This window comes from Ovis aries, chromosome 13, assembly GCF_016772045.2.
Source record: "Ovis aries strain OAR_USU_Benz2616 breed Rambouillet chromosome 13, ARS-UI_Ramb_v3.0, whole genome shotgun sequence".
NCBI classification, from domain to species: Eukaryota; Metazoa; Chordata; class Mammalia; order Artiodactyla; family Bovidae; genus Ovis; species Ovis aries.
In genome coordinates this window covers 66,960,585-66,979,532 of record NC_056066.1, presented here as the reverse complement: position 1 = coordinate 66,979,532, position 18,948 = coordinate 66,960,585, and the positions used below count along the sequence as shown (strand labels likewise).

Here is an 18,948-nt window from a genome sequence, read left to right as displayed (position 1 = left end):
GAGCTTCCTTTCAGTGGAAGGGTTCAAGCAGGGACAGGATGAGCTGCGTCCAAGGGGGCTAAAGGCTGGTTCTCCCCAGGCTGGACCTCAGCTCTTCTCACACTTGGCCCCAGGAGGCAGCCTCTCTCCTTTCTTTTGGCTCTTGTCAAAATTTACTTAATGCTTCTGGCAACGGAGGTAAAATGAGCCAGGATTTACGGCTCCAGAACACAATTGCTAATCTTATCACTGTCCACTCCCCTTGCCTAGACTCCCCTTTCAGAGAAAACCCACAACGATATTTCTCTTGCCCTGCCTCTTGCCTTCCATCCCCACCCCACCAGACTTATCTACCAAGTCCAAGTTCTCTGGCAAACAAAACAGCTCCCCCGAGGGGATGGGTGTTGGCCTCAGGGTTTTCCACAAGGGAAAACTGGAGAAGGTTCACCCTGTTCAAAACCTTCCAAGGCTCCCTGCTGCCTAGAGTCAGGGCTTTTTCCCCACCACCACAGATCCCTTGTGAAAGGCAAATCCTTCCTTGCAAACAGCACTCTACTGAGATTTACTCTGTGTCCAGCACTGGGCTAAGGCTTGACTTCACTGACCCCCCCATTAGACCCCATGAGGTAGGATCTATTATTAGCTCCAGGTCACTAAGTGAGAGCTTGGAACTGGGTCAGTCTCACTTTGAGCCACACAGTCTGAAACACCATGTTAATCTGTTTTTTTTGTTTGTTTGTTTCTTTTTGTTTTTCCCCCCACATTATTGTCTTCCTTCCTTCCTTTTTTTTTCTTTCTTGGAGTATAATTGCTTTACACTGCTGTGTTGGTTTCTGCTGTTCAACAAAGTGAATCAGCCATAAATACACATATTTTCCCTCCCTCCTGAGCCTCCCCCCCACCCCCCATTCCACCTCTCTAGATCATCACAGAGCACCGAGCTGAGCTCCCTGGGCTACACAGCAGCTTCCCACGAGCTGTCTGTTTTCTCACTGAGAGTTTATATAAGTCAGTGCTACTCTCCCAGTTTGTTCCACACTCCGTCCCTAGGTCCACATGTCTGTTCAGCATCTCTATTCCTGCCCTGCAAATAGGTTCGTCTGTACCATTTTTCTAGATCCCGTACATATGTGTTGATATGCGATATTTGTTTTTCTTGGTTTGGTTTTTGTAACTGTTTTCCAAGTGAAGTTCGACATAGTCCTTTAAAGGCACAGCAGGGAGCAGTAGAGCTGCTCTCATGCCTGGACTGCTAGGACTGCTAGACTTTTCCACCTCATCCCCCGAAGCAGCTCCCTCAACGGGCACTCAGCCACCAGATCCACCGTCCTCACAGGAGGGGCCCAGGAGGCAGAGACTTGTGGCTGCAGACCTTGGAGTCCGACCTGTGCTCTCTAGTTACCTGAGCTTAAGCTTTGGTTTTCTCACCTGCAAAATGGGGCTAAGGCCTTCCTGCTTTTTTAGGGTTTTAGTGAGGATTAGACGTGATCACTAATGTAAGGGTTCATCACCTGGGAGATGCTCCTTACATATCGCCTGCAGTTATTGGCCGTCTCTGTGGTTTGGGGTAGCCCCTTACCACCTCCTTCTGGCCTCCCTGGTGGCTCAGATGGTAAAGAATCTGCCAGCAATGTGGGAGATCTGGGTTCAGTCCCTGAGTTGGGATGATCCCCTGGAGAAGGGAATGGCGACCCACTCCAGTATTCTTGCCTGGAGAATTTCATGGACAGAAGGGCCTGGAGGGGCTAAAGACCACAGGGCTGCAAAGAGTCGGACACGACTGAGCAACTTTCACTTTCACCTTCTGGTCTTTCAACACCATAAATCAAGGGCCATGATCTCTAGAAAATGCTGTGACCCAGGAGCTGAGGCAGCTCTGACCCCTGCCGGGGACATGGCCACAGAGCCTCACTGGCTTTCCTTGCAGCTGTAGCATCCGGGCTGATGTAGGGAAGCATGGCTGTGAATAAATCTGTCAGTTTCCTGGATGCCCCCCATCTTCCCCACCCCTGTCGGGGACCCCTGCCTCATAGGAGGGCTGAAGCTAGCTGGCAGCAGAACCACATGTTGGCTGAGCTGCTAGGGAACTCTGTAATGAACTGTCCCTCAGGCTGGAGGCGTTAACCTTGCTGCCTGGGCCCTGGGGTTAACCCTTTCCCTTCACAGCCCCAGAGAAGCTAAGAGCAGAGCACATGTGAGGGAGGACCATATTGATTATCCCTTGCTGCCGAAGAAATTACCCGCACATTTAGCAGCTGGAAATAAATAACTAATAACATTCAGCTTCTGTGGCTCAGGAATCTGAATGTGGCGTCACTGGGAGGTTCTGGGTCAAGAGATTTCACAAGGCAGGAAGCAAGATGGCAGACACGTCAAGGCTTGACTCTGGGAGGATTGGATTCCACCCTCACTTGTGTAGCTGTTGGCCAGCTTCTGAAGAGCTATGACCCAGTTCACTCACACGTGCCTGTGCACGGAACTGCCTCGTGTCAAGGCAGCTGGGCTCCCCCCATACCTTCCCCTGCTCCGCCTCTGTGTAAGAGGTGAAGAGGGAGAAAGACAAGCATCCAAGCTGGAAGGCACAGACCTTTAATAACCCACCCTCTTCACCCACCACTTGTGATGCTATTGCAGGAAGGGGGATCCTTTCCTGGGCCGAGAGTGGACTCTTGTCTAACACTCGGAAATGAATTGTCTGAGGAGACACACGTGTTGACAGAGCAAGAGGCTTTATTGGGAAGGGTGGCCTGGGAGGGGGGCAGGAGGGTAAGGAGACCTAGGAGGACTCCTCTGCCACATGGCTTGCAGTCCTGGGTTTTATGGTGTTGGAGTTACTTTCTGGGTTGTCTCTGGCCAATCACTCTGACTCAGGGTCCTTCTTGGTGGTGCACACATTGCTCAGCCACGATGAATTCCAGTGAGGATTCTGGGAGGTGGTGGGACACGTGGTGTCTCCTTTGGACCTTTCCTGAACTCTTCCGGTTGGAGGTGGCTCCTTAGTTCCATGTTCCTTTCCAGTAACCCCTGTGGTAACATGTAAAATAACTCAGGCAAACAGTTACTATGGTGCCTGGCTAGGGTGGGCAGTTTCAGTCAGTGCGTTTCCCCTGCCAATGTTTCCTATTTCTTAGCTGTCAGTCAGTAAGCCCAGCCCACACTCGGGAGGGGAATTATATGAGGGTGGGAAAACCAGGAAGCCGGGCGTCACTGCGGACCATCTCACAAGGTGCCCACCTCAGAGGGGCCGCGGCTGGGACACACAGGTAGACCTAAGGCTGACTCACCTTCAGATGAACCTCTGCAGAGCTGGGAGTTGGCCTCGACTCCTCATTCCATCTATCGCCACATCCTGTTAATTCAAAATCCTAAATCGTTTCCGAATGTGACCACTCTGGACTGTAACGGCTCCAGTCAGGCCCGCATCATGTCTCACCAGGATGTCATAACTCCATCACCATCTCCTCACTGGTCCCCCTGTATCTATTCTGCCCCGCTCTGCCCCCACCATCCCTTCCACCATCACCTGTCCCTTCCTAATAGCATTCAGAGGAGTCAAAATGCAGACTTGATGCTGTCTGCCTTTGCTGAGAATGCTTCAGAGGCTCTCCGTGATCCTAAGCATGAGAATTCTCCACAGACAACAAGATTCTGCAGGGTCTGACTCGCCCTGGACCTCGACAGCCTCCCCTCACAGCACTGCTGGCTCCTCTCGAACAGGCCCTGTGCCCTCTTGACCCAGATTTCCCACACGCTGTTCCTCTTCCGGGAACACTTTTTTTTGTACCCTTCACCTAGTCAGACCCTCATTACCCTGGGGATATTGGCACAAGAGTCACTTCCTTGAAGAAGCTGACCCTGTCCAACCCTAACGGAGTTCAAGTCGTCTGTTGAAAACTCATCCTCTAGTTGTAGCGTGTTGCCGGCCCTCTGTGTCTTTATCTGATTGGTCGCTGTCTGTCCTTCCCCAAGACTCTAAGTGCCATGATGGCAGCCACCGAATCTGGTTTTGCTAGCTGCAACCATTGTGCCTGTCACCAGTGGGTGCTTAAGAAACATATATTTAAGGGACTTTCCTGGCAGTTCAGTGGTTAAGAATCTGCACTTCATTTGTAGGGGGTGCATAGGTTCGATCCCTGGTTGGGGAACTAAGATCTCGCATACCACTCGGTGCAGCCAAAACATAAAAAAAAAAAAAAAGAAAAAGAAAAGAAAAGAAACATAGAGAATTTTTTCTAAAACTTAAAGTCCTTGGGAAGATAAAACTACAATTTTAAAACAGAATTCATTAGAATCATAGAATTTTGAGGCTCAAAGGGGGTTCAGAAACTAGCCAGAGGAAATTAAGGCCCAGAGATGGGGAAGGGCTTTCTGGGCTGCAGAATGAGTGGAGACCGAGACAAGAAGACAGACCCCCGGATGACCCCCTCGCCTGCCACTTTCCATCTGCCACGAGCCCCACTAACCTCCTGCTGCTGCTGCTAAGTCACTTCAGTCGTGTCCAATTCTGTGTGACCCCGTAGATGGCAGCCTACCAGGCTCCCCCGACCCTGGGATTCTCCAGGCAAGAACACTGGAGTGGGTTGCCATTTCCTTCTCCAATGCACGAAAGTGAAGAGAAAGTGAAGTTACTCAGTTGTCTCCGACTCTTAGCGACCCTATGGACTGCAGCCCACCAGGCTCTTCCGTCCATGGGATTCTCCAGGCAAGAGTACTGGAGTGGGGTGCCATTGCCTTCTCCGCACTAACCTCCTTTTACCACCTAAACTTCACCAATGGCCCCTGATAAACACTAACATATCACCTCCATCAGTCCTAAGACTCGGCACAAAAACTCCAGAAGCTGCTGACAAAGCCTCCCTTCAGGTAAATTCTTTTCTTAGCTCTGCAACTACCAATTCCAAAGATGCACAGCCAGTCTGAAAACAGCCATTTCACCCCACGTCAAGAACAAGCCCTGCCTTTGAAAATTCTCCATTTGAGGCATTCTCCATTCCTCGCAAGTGGAGCTTTTGACCTTTTGATTTGGCCAGGACCTAAGAGGTTCTGGGCCAATTCCAAAAGGGAAACTGAGGCCAGAGAAGGGCAGAGACTTTCGCAAGGTCACTCAGGGAACCAGTGACAGGGTGAGGACCAGAACCCAGGCCTCTCCACTCTCTGGCCAGTGGCCCCTGTGTCTCTACAGTAGGCTGCAAGGAGTTGGACTGGATTAACTTAAGGGTACTTACAGGCTCTGATCTGAGGCTAATAGATTCTTCTTTGAACAGAGATTCTTCCTCAGACTGTGCTCAGCTGTGCAAATTTCTATCTCAGATCTTCAGCCGAGAGTAACTTTCTAAGTTCTGAAATGAAAATATGGCATTCCGAAACAAATCAGCCTTCCGAGAAAAAACCAACCAACGTTCCAAAAAAAAAAAAAAAAAAAAAAATTCCAAGCTGGTATTCAAATTAGTTGCCAACATTTAAAAACGAAAATATTTTTACATGCAAATCCAAGTTTCCACATTCTCATAGAAAAATCTGCCAATCTGTTATAATCCTGATCTTCCCCTCCAGTGTATGACACTTGGCTAAACTACCCAGCGGCCGTCACCCTCGTCTGTCCACAGCTGGCCACAGTGCCTGCTTCCTGTTGCCTTCCCAGGTCCTGAAGGCATTTGAATTTGGAGCCCCTGTTCCTTCGGGGTTTACAAATTCCCTCTGTAACTATTCCCCAGGTAACGGGTCACATAGGCACTGTTTGATGCCAATAGGGACAAGTGGCGTGCTTCCAGTCTGTTCTGCGGCTGGCCAAGTAGATGGTGGTGGGGAGGGAGAGCTTGATTTACACCGTGGCTTATCTGAATCCATGTATAACAGGTCATGCTGTAATGTACTTCCAAATTCTAATGAACTTTAATTACCTCAGAACCAGGACAGTCCATGCTTGTTTTGGTTGAGACAGATAAGAAATGACTCTAGAAATGACTTCATAGACTTTTAGGCCATCAAAATGAAAGCCACATGCCATCGCATTCTGGCCAAACTCGAGACCAGATTGGGATGGTCTTTTTGAAGTTTTGAGGGAAATCCGTGCTAATATCAAAAGAGGGTTTGGAGGTCTGTCTTCGGGTTCTTGAGCAATGACAGTGCTCAGATAAATTGCCTTTCTATGACCCTGCCAGGAGCTGTCACCGCTGCCTGCCCTGTGTTTCAAAATCCATGGGTATCGGGGGAGCAGGGGGTGGGGCTGAGGGAGGGGGCTTAGAGTAATGTTAGGCCACTGAGCACTTCATTAGGAGGTGGCCCAGAGAATCTGGGCAGATACTCTTACAGAGTTCTTGGCAAGCTTCAAACTTTGGAACTTTAAAAGCAATGGCTTTGTTCTTACCACATTTATCAGTAGTCAAATCTCAAAGCCAGCGGAAACATTAGAGTCCAGGACTATATCTCAAAGCCAATAGAAATATTAGAGTTCAGGACTATTCAATATGGGAGGGCCCTTGTATGTTTCAACTCGTCTAACTCTCTACCTTAATTGAGTAGCTTCCAACAGCACCCCAGACAAGAAGACTCAGCCAACCTTGGTGGGACATCTTCCTGATAATGGGTCAGAAGCTCTCCCCATTGAAACCTCCAGCTCCTGTTCCCAGTTTTATCCTCAAAGTTAGAACCATGCTTATGCCCTTCTTCATCTATGTATATTGAGCATCACCATATTTACTCTCTCATCACCAGGCTACACTGTTCCAGGTCATCCTTCCTGGGAGACCTTGATAGAGAGACCCAGCTGCTCCCCTACACTTGGCCCATGTCTCTCTCCAGCATCTTTTCACAACAGCTGTGACTTTCAGAGGGCACAGCTCTTGCTCTATGATTTCTAGAGAAGAACAGCTGAGTCCAGCTGTACCGCATTTCAGGTTGACATGCCCAGAATTTGCACAAAATGTTCCATATTGGTTAACAGCTTTTATTTACTTAATGAATACTCTTGTCGCTCAGCTTACTTTAGTAATATTCATTAAATCCCCATAATCCTAGGTGGTGCTAGTGGTAAAGAACCGTCTACCAATGCAGAAGACCTAAGAGACGCGGGTTCAGCCCCTGGGTGGAGAAGATCCCCTGGAGAAGGAAATGGCAACTCACTCCAGGATTCTTGTCTGGACAATCCCACGGACAGAGGAGTCTGGTGGGCTACAGACCACGGGGTTGCAAAGAGTCGGGCATGACTAAAGTGACTTACAGCATAGCACGTTATCATCCCCAGTATACAGATGATGAAGCTGAGACACAGAAAAGTAAAGTCACTTGGCCAGGGTATCAGTTAAGTGGGGAGATTGGGATTCAAACTCAGATCCTTGGAGTTTGGAGCTGAAGCTCCTAACCTCCCTGTGCTGCTTCTCCATGATGTTCATGTTAAGCTTGAGAAGAAAGATCTCCAGGGAGGTCTGGAAATCTACATCATCCTGATAAGGTCAGTCTCACCCTGAGATGTGCAGTGACTTGTCTAAACTCACTCCGTTCTGCAGTGATGGAGTTGGGACCTCAACTGGTTTCAAGTCCAGGGCTCAAACTGTGGAAAATTCTTCAAGAGATGGGAATACCAGACTACCTGACCTGCCTCCTGAGAAATCTGTATGCAGGTCAAGAAGCAACAGTTAGAACTGGACATGGAACAACAGACTGGTTCCAAATTAGGAAAGCAGTATGTCAAGGCTGTATATTGTCACCCTGCTTATTTAACTTATATGCAGAGTATATCATGCGAAATTCTGGGCTGGATGAAGCCCAAGCTGGAATCAAGATTGCCAGGAAAAGTATCAATAACTCAGATATGCAGATGACACCACGCTTATGGCAGAAAATGAAGAACTAAAGAACCTCTTGAAAGTGAAAGAGGAGACTGAAAAAGTTGGTTTAAAACCCAACATTCAAAAAACTAAGATCATGGCACCTGGTCCCATCACTCCATGGCAAATAGATGGAGAAACAGTGGAAACAGTGGCAGCCTTTATTTCCTTGGGATCCAAAATCACTGCAGATGGTGACTGAAGCCATGAAATTAAAATACGCTTGCTCCTTGGAAGGAAAGTTATGACCAACCTAGACAGCATATTAAAAAGCAGAGACATTACCAACAAAGGTTCATCTAGCGAAAGCTATGGTTTTTCCAACAGTCATGTACGGATGTGAGAGTTGGACTGTAAAGTTGAGCACCAAAGAATTGATACTTTTGAACTGTGGTGTTGGAGAAGACTCTTGAGAGTCCCTTGGACTACAAGGAGATCCAAGCAGTCCATCCTAAAAGAAATCAGTCCTGAATATTCATTGGAAGGACTGATGCTGAAGCTGAAACTCCAGTACTTTGGCCACCTGATATGAACTGACTCACTGGAAAAGACCCTGATGCTAGGAAAGATTGAGGGTGGGAGGAGAAGGGGACAACAGAGGATGAAAATGTTGGATGGCATCACCAACTCAATGGACGTGAGTTTGAGTAAGCTCTGGGAGTTGGTGATGGACAGGGAAGCCTGGCATGGTGCAGTCCATGGGGTCTCAAAGTCAGACATGGCTGAGCAACTGAATTGAAACTGAGAGCATGCTGAGTGCACTTATCAGATTTAATCTTACCCAAGGAAGTGAAATGCATTCTAAACTGGCTTTGAGCCCACATGCATATATAACACACCACAGTTAACCTAGTGGGTTCCTGGGCCAGGGAGAGGAGAACTACCCAGCCTAGGCCTGATAGTTTGAAAGTGCCCATGTTAGAACATACTTGGAGTCCTCATTCATTCATAGCCCATTAATTCAGAAGGCATCATGGTCTCTGCTGGGTTGAAATGCACATTACATTAATCCAAAGATGGGCAAACTTTGGTAAAGGGTCAGATATTAAGTATGTTGAGAAAGTCAGTCATCCATAGCCTAGTGATTGTTTTGTTGTTGTTGTTGTTAAGGTGTACCAATCCTTTTAAAAAAATAATTAATTTTTGGCTGCACTGGGCCTTTGGTACTTTGCACTGGCTTTCTCTAGTTTCAGCAAGCAAGGGCTACTCTGTTGCAGTGCATGGGGTTCTCATTACAGTGGCTTCTCGTGGATACAGGCTCTAGGGTGCATGGGCTTCAGTCACATACAGGCTTCGATAATTGAGGCACACTGGTTTAGCTGATCTGCAGCATGTAGAATCTTCCTGGATTGGGGATTGAACCCATGTCTTGGAGAAGGAAATGGCAACCCACTCCAGTATTCTTGCCTGGAGAATCCCATGGCCGGAGGAGCTTGGTGGACTACAGTCCATGGGTCGCAAAGAGTCGGACACGACTGAGCAACTTCACTTTCACTTCACTTTCAGGCTGGTGATTCTTGCACAGCTGCATGAAAGTGTTCCTGGGACCCGAAACATTTCCTTACAGGAAAGTAAGGAGCTCTCATAGCCAGTGTTGGGCAAAGCACTTGTTTGCAAATATCTTTTCCCTGCAAACAGGCTTGATGTGTATATCTTTGTTCTGCTTGAGTGGCACCTGGCCAACCCCACCGCTTCTATCTGTGCCTGGGGAGAGGGAATGGGGTCCTCCCCCTGCAGCATGAGAGGGGAGCAGGCAGACCATCTTTCTGTGTCAGATGCAGGATGGGACCTGCTGACCATGGGAACATGTGCTCACTCTTAATGCAGACCTTGCTCTCTTCTCTCTGTGGGTCAAGCATCATTCCATCTAGAGCCTGTGTGAGTCGTGTCTTTCCAACACCTGAAACCATACACTTTAAATTTCTTATTATTGGGAATTCCCCGGCAGTCCAGTGGTTAGGGCTGTCACTGCGAGGGCCTAGGTTCTGTGCCTGATGGTGCTGTGCTGTGCTTAGTCGCTCAGTTGTGTCTGACTCTTTGTGATCCCACGGACTGCAGCTCTCCAGGCTCCTCTGTCCATGGGGATTCTCTGGGCAAGAATACTGGAGTGAGTTGCCATGCCCTTCTCCAGGGGATCTTCCTAACTGAGAGATCGAATCCAGGTCTCCCGCATTGCAGGCAGAGTCTTTACTGACTGAGCCACATTCCTGGTTGGGGAACTAAAATCCCACAAGCCATGAGGTGTGGTCAGTAAAAAATAAGCAAATTTCTTAGTATCTGACTTTTAACTGAGGTATTTAGACGTTTAATGTGATTACTGATATGATCAGATTTTAGCATATCATCTTGCTATTTGTTTTCTGCCTGTCTCCTCTATTCTTTGCTCTATTTTTTTCCTTTTTCTGCCTCCTTTTGGAATAATTGAAAAATTTTTATGATTTCATTGCATCTCCTTTGCTTATTAGCTACATACAGTTCTTCATTATTTTCATGGTTGTTTTAGACTTTCTAGTATATATCTTTATCTTATCACTTTTTACCCTCAAGTGTCATTATGTCACAAATACTATGATCCTTTTAATCTCATTTCTCCTCCTTCTGACTTCATGCTATTGTTGTCATATTGTTGCTATTTGCTTTCTTATATGTCATAAAATTCTAACTAGATTATTATTTTTGTTTAAACAGTCAATTATGTTTTAAGGACATTTAAATTATAAGAAAAATTATATTCTCCCCCATGGAGTTATTTTCAGTGCTCTCCATTCCTTTGTATAGATCCAGATTTGTATCTTGGTATCGTTTTTCTTCAGTCTGAAAACCCTCCTTTAACAGTTCTTATTGTTCAGGTCTACTGGTGATGAAATTATTTCAGCTTTTGTTGCTTTGAAAACATTTTCCTTTCATCTTCATTTTTCTCTCTTTTTAAAACAAAGTAAAATTGACTTACAATGTTAAATTAGTTTCAGGGGTACAATATCATGATTCAGTATTTTTATAATTGCAAAGTGGTCATCGTGATAAGTCTAGTTACCATCAGTCACCATCAAAGTTTTTCCAAAATTATTGACTATATTCCCTGCGCTGTGCATTACATGACTTATATTTATTTTGTAACTGGAAGTTTGTACCTCTTAATCTCCCTCACCTGTTTTATACACCACTCCTGGCAAACACCAGTTTGACCTCTGTAGCTCTGAGTCGGTTTCTGCTTTGTGATGTTTGTTTTGTTTTTTAGATTGCACATATAAGTAAAGTCATATGATATTTGTCTTTTTCTGACTTATTTGACTTGGTATAATACCCTCTAGGTCCACCCATGTTGTCACAAATGGCAAGATTTCTTTTTTTTTTACAGCTTATTAATATTTCATTATGTGTATATACCTAATCTTTATCCATTCATCTGTTGATGGGCACTTAAGCTGCTTCCATATTTTGGCTCTTGTCAATAATGCTGCAGTGAACATAGGGGCACTTAAACCTTTTCGAATTAGTGCTTTTGTTTTCTTCAGGAAAATACCCAGAAGTGGAACTGCTGGATCATATGACAACTCTATTTTTACTTTTTTTGAGGATTCTCCATACTGCTTTCCGCAGTGGCTGTACTAATTTACATTCCTACCAACACTGCATGAGTGTTCCCACTTCTCCAGTTCCTCACCAACCCTTGTTATTTCTTGTATTTTTGGCAATAGCCATTCTGACAGGTATGATACTATATCTCATTATTGCTTGATTTCCATTTTCCTGATGATTAGTGGTGTTGAGCATATTTTCCTGTGTCTGCTGGTCATTTATTTGTGTGCCTTCTTTGGAAAAAAGGTATATTCGGTATATATGCCCATTTAAAAAAAAAGGGGGGGGGTTGTTCATTCTATAAAACTCTTAGAGGAAAACATAGGCAGAACACTCGATGACATAAATCAAAGCAAGATCCTCTATGATCCACCCCCTAGAGTAATGGAAATAAAAACAAAAGTAAACGAGTGGAACCTAATTAAACTTAAAAGCTTTTGCGCAGCAAAGGAAACTATAAGCAAGGTGAAAAGACAATCCTCAGAATGGGAGAAAATAATAGCAAATGAAACAACTGACAAAGGATTAATTTCCAAAATATACAAGCAGCTCATTATAACTCCATACCAGAAAAACAAACCCAATCAAAAAGTGGGGAAAAGACCTAAACAGACCTTTCTCCGAAATAGACGGCTAACAAACACATGAAAAGATGTTCAACATAGCTCATTATTAGAGAAATGCAAATCAAAACTACAATGAGATATCACCTCACACTGGTCAGAATGGCCTCCATCAAAAAGTCTACAAACAATAAATGCTGGAGAGGGTGTGGAGAAAAGGGATCACTCTTGCACTGTTGGTGGGAATGTAAATTGATACAGCCACTATGGAAGATGGTATGGAGATTCCTTTAAAAAATAGGGATAAAACCACCATATTACCCAGCAATCCCACTCCTAGGCATATGCCCTGGGGAAACCAAAATGAAAAAAGACACATGTATCCCATTGTTCATTGCAGCACTATTTACAATAGCTGGAACAAGGAAGCAACCTAGATGTCCATCAACAGATGAATGGAGAAAGAAGTTGTGGTACATATACTCAATGAAATATTACTCAGCCATAAAAAGAAATGCGGTCCGTTCTAATGAGCTGGATGAAACTAGAGCCTATTATACACCAGTGAACTAAGTCAGAAAGAGAAAGATATATATCATATTCTAACGCATATATATGGAATCTAGAAAAATGGTACTGAAGAATTGATTTGCAGAACAGCAGTGAAGAAACAGATATAAAGAATAGACTTATGGACATGGAGAGAGGGGAGGAGAGAGTGAGATGTATGGAAACAGTAACATAGAAACTTACATTACCATGTGTAGAATAGATAGCCAATGGGAATTTGCTATATGTCTCAGGAAACTCAAACAGGGGCTCTGTATCAACCTAGAGGGGTGGGTGGGGAGGGAGGTTCAAAACAGGGGCGATATATGTATACCTATGGCTGATTCATGTTGGTGTTTGACAGGAAACAACAAAATTCTGTAAAGCAATTATCCTTCGATTAAAAATAAAGAAAATTTAAAATTATACATATATAAAGAAAAAAAAAGGCTTGTCTTTTTGATGTGAGTTTATTTTGATGCGACTATTAACCCCCTTTGGCTATATGGTTCACACATAAATTCTTCAACTCAGGCTTTTTTTTTTCTTTTAAACTTTTTATTTTATATTAGAATATAGCCAATTAACAACACTGTGATAGATTCAGGTGGACAGGCAAGGGCCTCAGTCATACATATACATATGTGCATTCCCCTCCAAACTCCCCTCCCATCTAGGCTGCCACATAACGCTGAGCAGAGTTCCCTGTGCTATACAGCAAGACCCTGTTGGTTATCCATTTTAAATATAGCACTGTGTACAGTCAATTCCTAACTCCCTAACTACCCCTTCCCCCCGATCCATCCCCCTGCCACCACAACCATAAGTACATTCTCCAAGTCTGTGAGTTTGTCGGTTTTGTAAATAAGTTCATTTGCACCATTTCTTTTTAGATCCCACATATAAGGGATGTCATACACGCTATTCCTCTTCCTCACTCACTTCACTCAGTGTGACACTCTCTGGGTCCATCCATGTTGCTGCAAATGGCATTACTTCGGTCTTTTTAGTGATGAGTAATATCCCGCTGCATGTGTGCACCACATCTTCTTTATCCACCCCTCTGCTGTTGGACATTTAGGCTGCTCCTAGGTCTTGGCGATTGTAAACAGTGCTACAATGGACACTGGGGTGCGTGTATCCTTTCAGACCCTGTTTTCCTCTAGATATATGCCCAGGAGTCTCCCACTCAAGCTTTTAAAAAATTTCCTCTTTGATTTCTTCAACAATCCATCATTTGCTTGCTTGTTTATTCATTTAGGCTGCACCACACGGCATGCGGAACTTCCCCAACTGGGGACTGAGCTAACGCCCCTACAGTGGGTGACCTACCCGAGGGTGTGGGTCCTGGTTACACGGCATCTCCACCCCTCCTGCCATCTTGCTGTGGTTCTCTATGTCTTTAGTTGTGGAGAACCTATTCTGCTAGCCTTCAAGTTGTTCTCATAGAGAGTTGCTCTCTAAATAGTTGTAATTTTGGTATGTCTGTGGGGGGAGCTGAGTTCAGGGTCCTCCTACTCCACCATCTTGGCCACACTATCCAGTTTTGAGGGACATTTTTACTAAATACAGAATTGTGGACTCCCCGCCCCACCCCCGCTTCCAACACATTAAAGACGTCATGCCATTCCTTTCTGGCTTGCATAGCTTATGTCGAGAGGTCTGCTGCTATTCTGGTATTTGTTCCTCGGTGTATGGTGTTTTTTTTTTTTATTCATTCTCAGTGGTTTATCAATTTGACTGTGATGTGCCTAGGATATAAGGTTTTTTTTCATGTATTTTTTTTGAGGACTACTGAGTTTCTTGGGTCTATGCCTTTATCGTTTTCATCGTATTTGGAGAATGGTCATTATTTTTTCAAGTATGTTTTCTTTTTCTCTCTCTCATCTCCTTCTGGTATGTATTTTTGATACTTGGTATTGTTTCACAGCCTCTTCTGTTCATTCCTTTAAAAGCATTTTGTCTTTGTGCTTCATGTTGAATATCTATTTCTGGGCCTTCAATTTCACTGATATTTTCTTCTGTGTGATCACTTATGTCTGACTCTTTGTGACCCCCATGGACTGTAGCCCACCAGGCTCCACTATCCATGGAATTTTTGAGGCAAGAATACTGAAACAGGTTGTCATTTCCTACTCCAGGGTATCTTTCCGACCCAGGGATCAAACCCACATCTCCTGTGTTCCCTGCATTGGCAGGCGAATTCTTTACCACTAAGCCACCTGGGAAGCCCCCATTCTTCTGGGAGGGTCTAATTTCTTCTGCTGTCAATCCTATTCAGTTTATTTTAATTTCAGATATTTCATGTAACAGCTCCAAAATTTGACTTGGATTTTTTTTTTTAAGTATATGCCCTATGCCTTTCCTCATTATGTTCATGCTTTCCTTTATGTATCCTTATGTATTTATAATATTATCTGTTAAGGTCTTTGTCAGCTAACTTTATCATCTATCTGTGTCATTCTGGATCTGTGGAATTATTTTTCTCCTGACTCTGATCATATGTTTCTAACGCTTTGCCTGGTGAATTTGTTTTGCACCAAACATAATAAATTTTACATTGTTGAGTGTTGGGTTTTGTTGTATTTCTTTAAACATGCTGGACTTTGTTCTGCCAAGCAGTTAAGTTGCTTGCAGATCAGTCTGAGGATTAATATTGAGCTTGTTTTGTGGCAGGCCAAAAGCAACCTTTACCCTAGGATTACTTGAGCCCCACTTCAAAGGCATGACCTTTGCAGGATTCTGTCTAACACTGCGTGTTAGAATGTCTCTTCTCTGGCTGGCAGAAACTTCAACTATTCCCAGAACTATGGGAACCCTGGGAATTACTTGGCATGCAACTTTCTCTTTTTTCTTTCCCTGGTCACATGGAGTTTCATCCCATGTCCTGATCAGAACTCACCTAGGGGTCCAGGAAACCCTGTGGGATTTTCTGAGCTCTATCTCTGTGCAGCTACCTTCTCTGTTATGCTGTTGTTCAGGTGTTCAGTCACTCAGCTGTGTCTGACTCTTTGTGACCCCATGGACTATAGCACGCCAGGCTTTCCTGTCCTTCACCATCTCCCGGAGCTTGCTCAAATTCATGTCCATCGAGTCAGTGATGCCATCCAATTATCTCATCCTCTGTCATCTCCTTCTCCTCCTGCCTTCAATCTTTCCCAACACTGGGGCCTGTTTCAACGAGTCGACTCTTTGCGTCAGGTGGCCAAAGTATTGGAGCCTCAGCTTTAGCATCAGTCCTTCCAATGAATATTGGAATTTTAGGATGGACTGGTTTGATCTCCTTGCAGTCCAAGGGACTCTCAAGAGTCTTCTCCAACACCACAGTTCGAAAGCATCATTTCTTCAGCACTCAGCCTTCTTTATAGTCCAACTCACACATCCATATATGATTACTGGAAAAATCATAGCTTTGAGTATACAGACCTTTGTCAGCAAAGTGATGCTTCTGCTTTTTAATATGCTGTCTAGGTTTGTCATAGCTTTTCTTCCAAGGAGCAAGGGTCTTTTAATTTCATGGCAACAGTCACCATCTATAGTGATTTTGGAGCCCAAGAAAATATCTCTGTTGTATATCCATGTAAATTTTAGCTGCCTCAGCCTTCCTGTACCCCTACCTCTGTCTCTTCAATTCAGTGATACAGTGGGTGTCAGTTTCCCCATCTCTGTGCTGAAGGTTGAAAGAAAAGTGAAAGTGAAAGTGAAGTCACTCAGTCGTGTCCAAATTTTGTGACCCCATGGACTATAGCCTACCAGGCTCCTCTGTCCATGGGACTTTCCAGGCAATAGTACTGGAGTAGACTGTCATTTCCTTCTCCAGGGGATCTTCCCAACCCAGGGATAGAACCCAGGTCTCTGGCACTGTAGACAGATGCTTTACCGTCTGAGCCACCCGGGAAGTGCTTGAAGGTTGGAGGCATCCTAAATGAGCAAGATTGGTGATCACCTCTTGTGCATTTCCCGTCTCTCAGGGAGTCACAGCCTGTGCTTCCTGATGTCCAATGTCTAAAAACATTTGTTTTATGTATTTCATCTGCTTTTCTAGTTGTTTATGGTGAAAGGCAAATCCCACGCACTTAATCCTTCATGGGTGGACCTCAAAATCTCTACCCTAGTTGTTTTCACCATTGGTTTATACTTTAAAATATCATTTATTTAACAGATGGTGACTTCATTAAAAGTTGTTAGAGACAGTTTAAGAAAATTGTGTTGGGAGTTAGTTCATGAATATTTTTGAGTTTTACAATTTTATCAGGAAGTCAGGCTCTGTGAAGATTTTGTGAAAAGTTGAACTAGGCAAAGATCTTCAAGGTTAACTCGACTTGATCAAGACACAATGCATTCCTTAACCTTTAAATTTGTTTTCTTAAAGCGTTCAAGATCTTGACAGGGATGCCAAAACCATTCAAGGGAAAAAAATAATCTCTTTGGCAGATGGTACTGGGTGAGATAAATGGATATCTACACGCAAGAATGAAGCTGAACTCTCACCTCACACCATACACAAAAATTAATTAAAAATGCAGCAGTGACTTAAATATAAGAGCTGAAAATATATAATTCTAGAAGAAAACATCTGTCTCAATATCCTGATGATTTTGTTTCTCTGGAAAACCCTAATATAGCAGTTCTCATCCACTACTGATGGAAATATCCATGGTGCCACCACTGTGGAAAATCATTTGGTGGTTCTTCAGTTAGTTAAAGAGTTGTCATATGACCCAGGATTTCCACTCCAAAGTATATATCTAAAAGAATTGAAAATAGGTGTTCAAACAAAAATTTGTACAAGAATGTTCATGGCAACACTACTGACAATAGCCAAAAGGTAAAAAACAACTCAAATGTTTGTTGACTGATAAATATTGATGAATACGTGGCTTATCTATACAATATATTATTCAACCATAAAAAAAATAAAATTCTGATAAATGCTATAACATGAACGTTGAAAACACTATGCTGAATGGACAAAACCAGACACAAAGACCACACATTGTATAATTCTGTTTACATTGTAAGTATCCAGAATAGGGAATGTCATAAAGACAAGAAAGCAAACTAGTGGTTGCCAGGGGCTTGGCACAGGGTCTTCCCTTGTGGCTCAGCTGGTAAAGAATCCACCTGCTGTGTGGGAGACCTGGATTCGATCCCTGGGTTGGGAACATCCCCTGAAGAAGGGAAAGGCTACCCACTCCAGTATTCTGGCCCGGAGAACTCCATGGACGTCCATGGAGTTGCAGAGAGTCAGACACGACTGAGCGACTTTCACTCACAGGGGCTTGGAATTAGGAGTGACTGCTTAATGACTATGGGGTTGCCTTTTGAGGGGTGAAGATATTCTAAAACTAAGCTGTGATGGTTGCACAATACCATGAATGTATTAAATACCAATGAACCATACACTTTTAAAATGGCTAAAATGGCTAATTTATATCATGTGCATTTTACTACAATTAAAAAATGTGTTCAAGTACACAGAGAAGGATAATTCTTGAAATTACTAATCAAGAAACAAATTAAAGATACGGAAGTGAACTTTTCAAGTTAAAAAAACAAACCGTGAATGAAGAATTAGAGGTCGTAAAATAAATCATGTGTGTAACTGTAAGGAAATGGCAACCCACTTCAGTATTCTTGCCTGGAGAATCCCATGGACAGAGGAGCCTGGTGCGGGCCGCACGTAGTCCATGGGTCACAAAGAGTCAGACACGACTTGGTGACTAAACAACAACCGTTACAATGAACAGGTAGGCTTGTAGAGAATCACAATCACAAAGCAACTTTATTTTTGTCTCCTACTCTCCCTTAATTCTAGAAGAAAACTCAGGCCTCTGCAACTTCTCTTTAGTCATGTCCAACTCTTTGTGACCTCATGGACTGCAGCATGCCAGACTTCCCTGCCTTTCACTATCTCCCGGAGTTTGCTCCACTTCCTTAGTGCATCTTAACATCATCCTGTAGGTACATTTGGGGCTTCCCAGGCGGTACAGTGGTAAAGAACCTGCCTGCCAATGCAGGAGACACAAGAGATGCTGGTTTGATTTCTGGGTCGGGAAGATCCCCTGGAGAAGGGAATGGCAACCCACTCCAGTATTCTTGCCTGGAAAATTCCATGGACAAAGGAGCCTGGCGGGCTACAGTTCCTGGGGTTGTAAAGAGTCAGACACAACTGAGCATGCACACACACACACAGTCACGCTTAAGGTGTGTAACAGTCTCAGTTCAGAAATTTAAATGCCCAATTCCGTTATAATCAAAATGGCTTATCACTTGAAGTTGAGGCTTCTCTGGGCCAGCTGCAGACTGGAAGACAGCATTAGGGAGGCGAAGTCTTGCTTGTGTATTAAGCTTTCTGACCCTTCCAGGGATAGGGCCGTGGGAGTGAGGAAATGAAGGCAAAGCAGGAACAAAATCCTGAGTTGAGGTGTGGTAACTGGACACCGACCTGG

At 44.3% G+C, this 18,948-nt stretch overlaps 1 long non-coding RNA gene across 2 annotated transcripts; it reads right to left on the bottom strand.

The window, feature by feature from the left end:
- Positions 1–2,689: 2,689 nt before the first annotated feature.
- On the bottom strand, positions 2,690–6,025 carry LOC105606890 (uncharacterized). Of its 2 annotated transcripts, XR_009595966.1 has the most exons (4): positions 5,461–6,025; positions 5,205–5,318; positions 3,264–3,328; positions 2,690–3,003 (listed from the first exon to the last, which is right to left on the bottom strand). It is a non-coding gene; the product is annotated as an uncharacterized LOC105606890 (long non-coding RNA). The 2 variants fall into 2 exon arrangements; XR_001044705.5 differs by lacking the exon at positions 5,461–6,025 and having other exon boundaries at positions 5,205–5,320.
- Between the last annotated feature and the right edge of the window lie 12,923 nt (positions 6,026–18,948).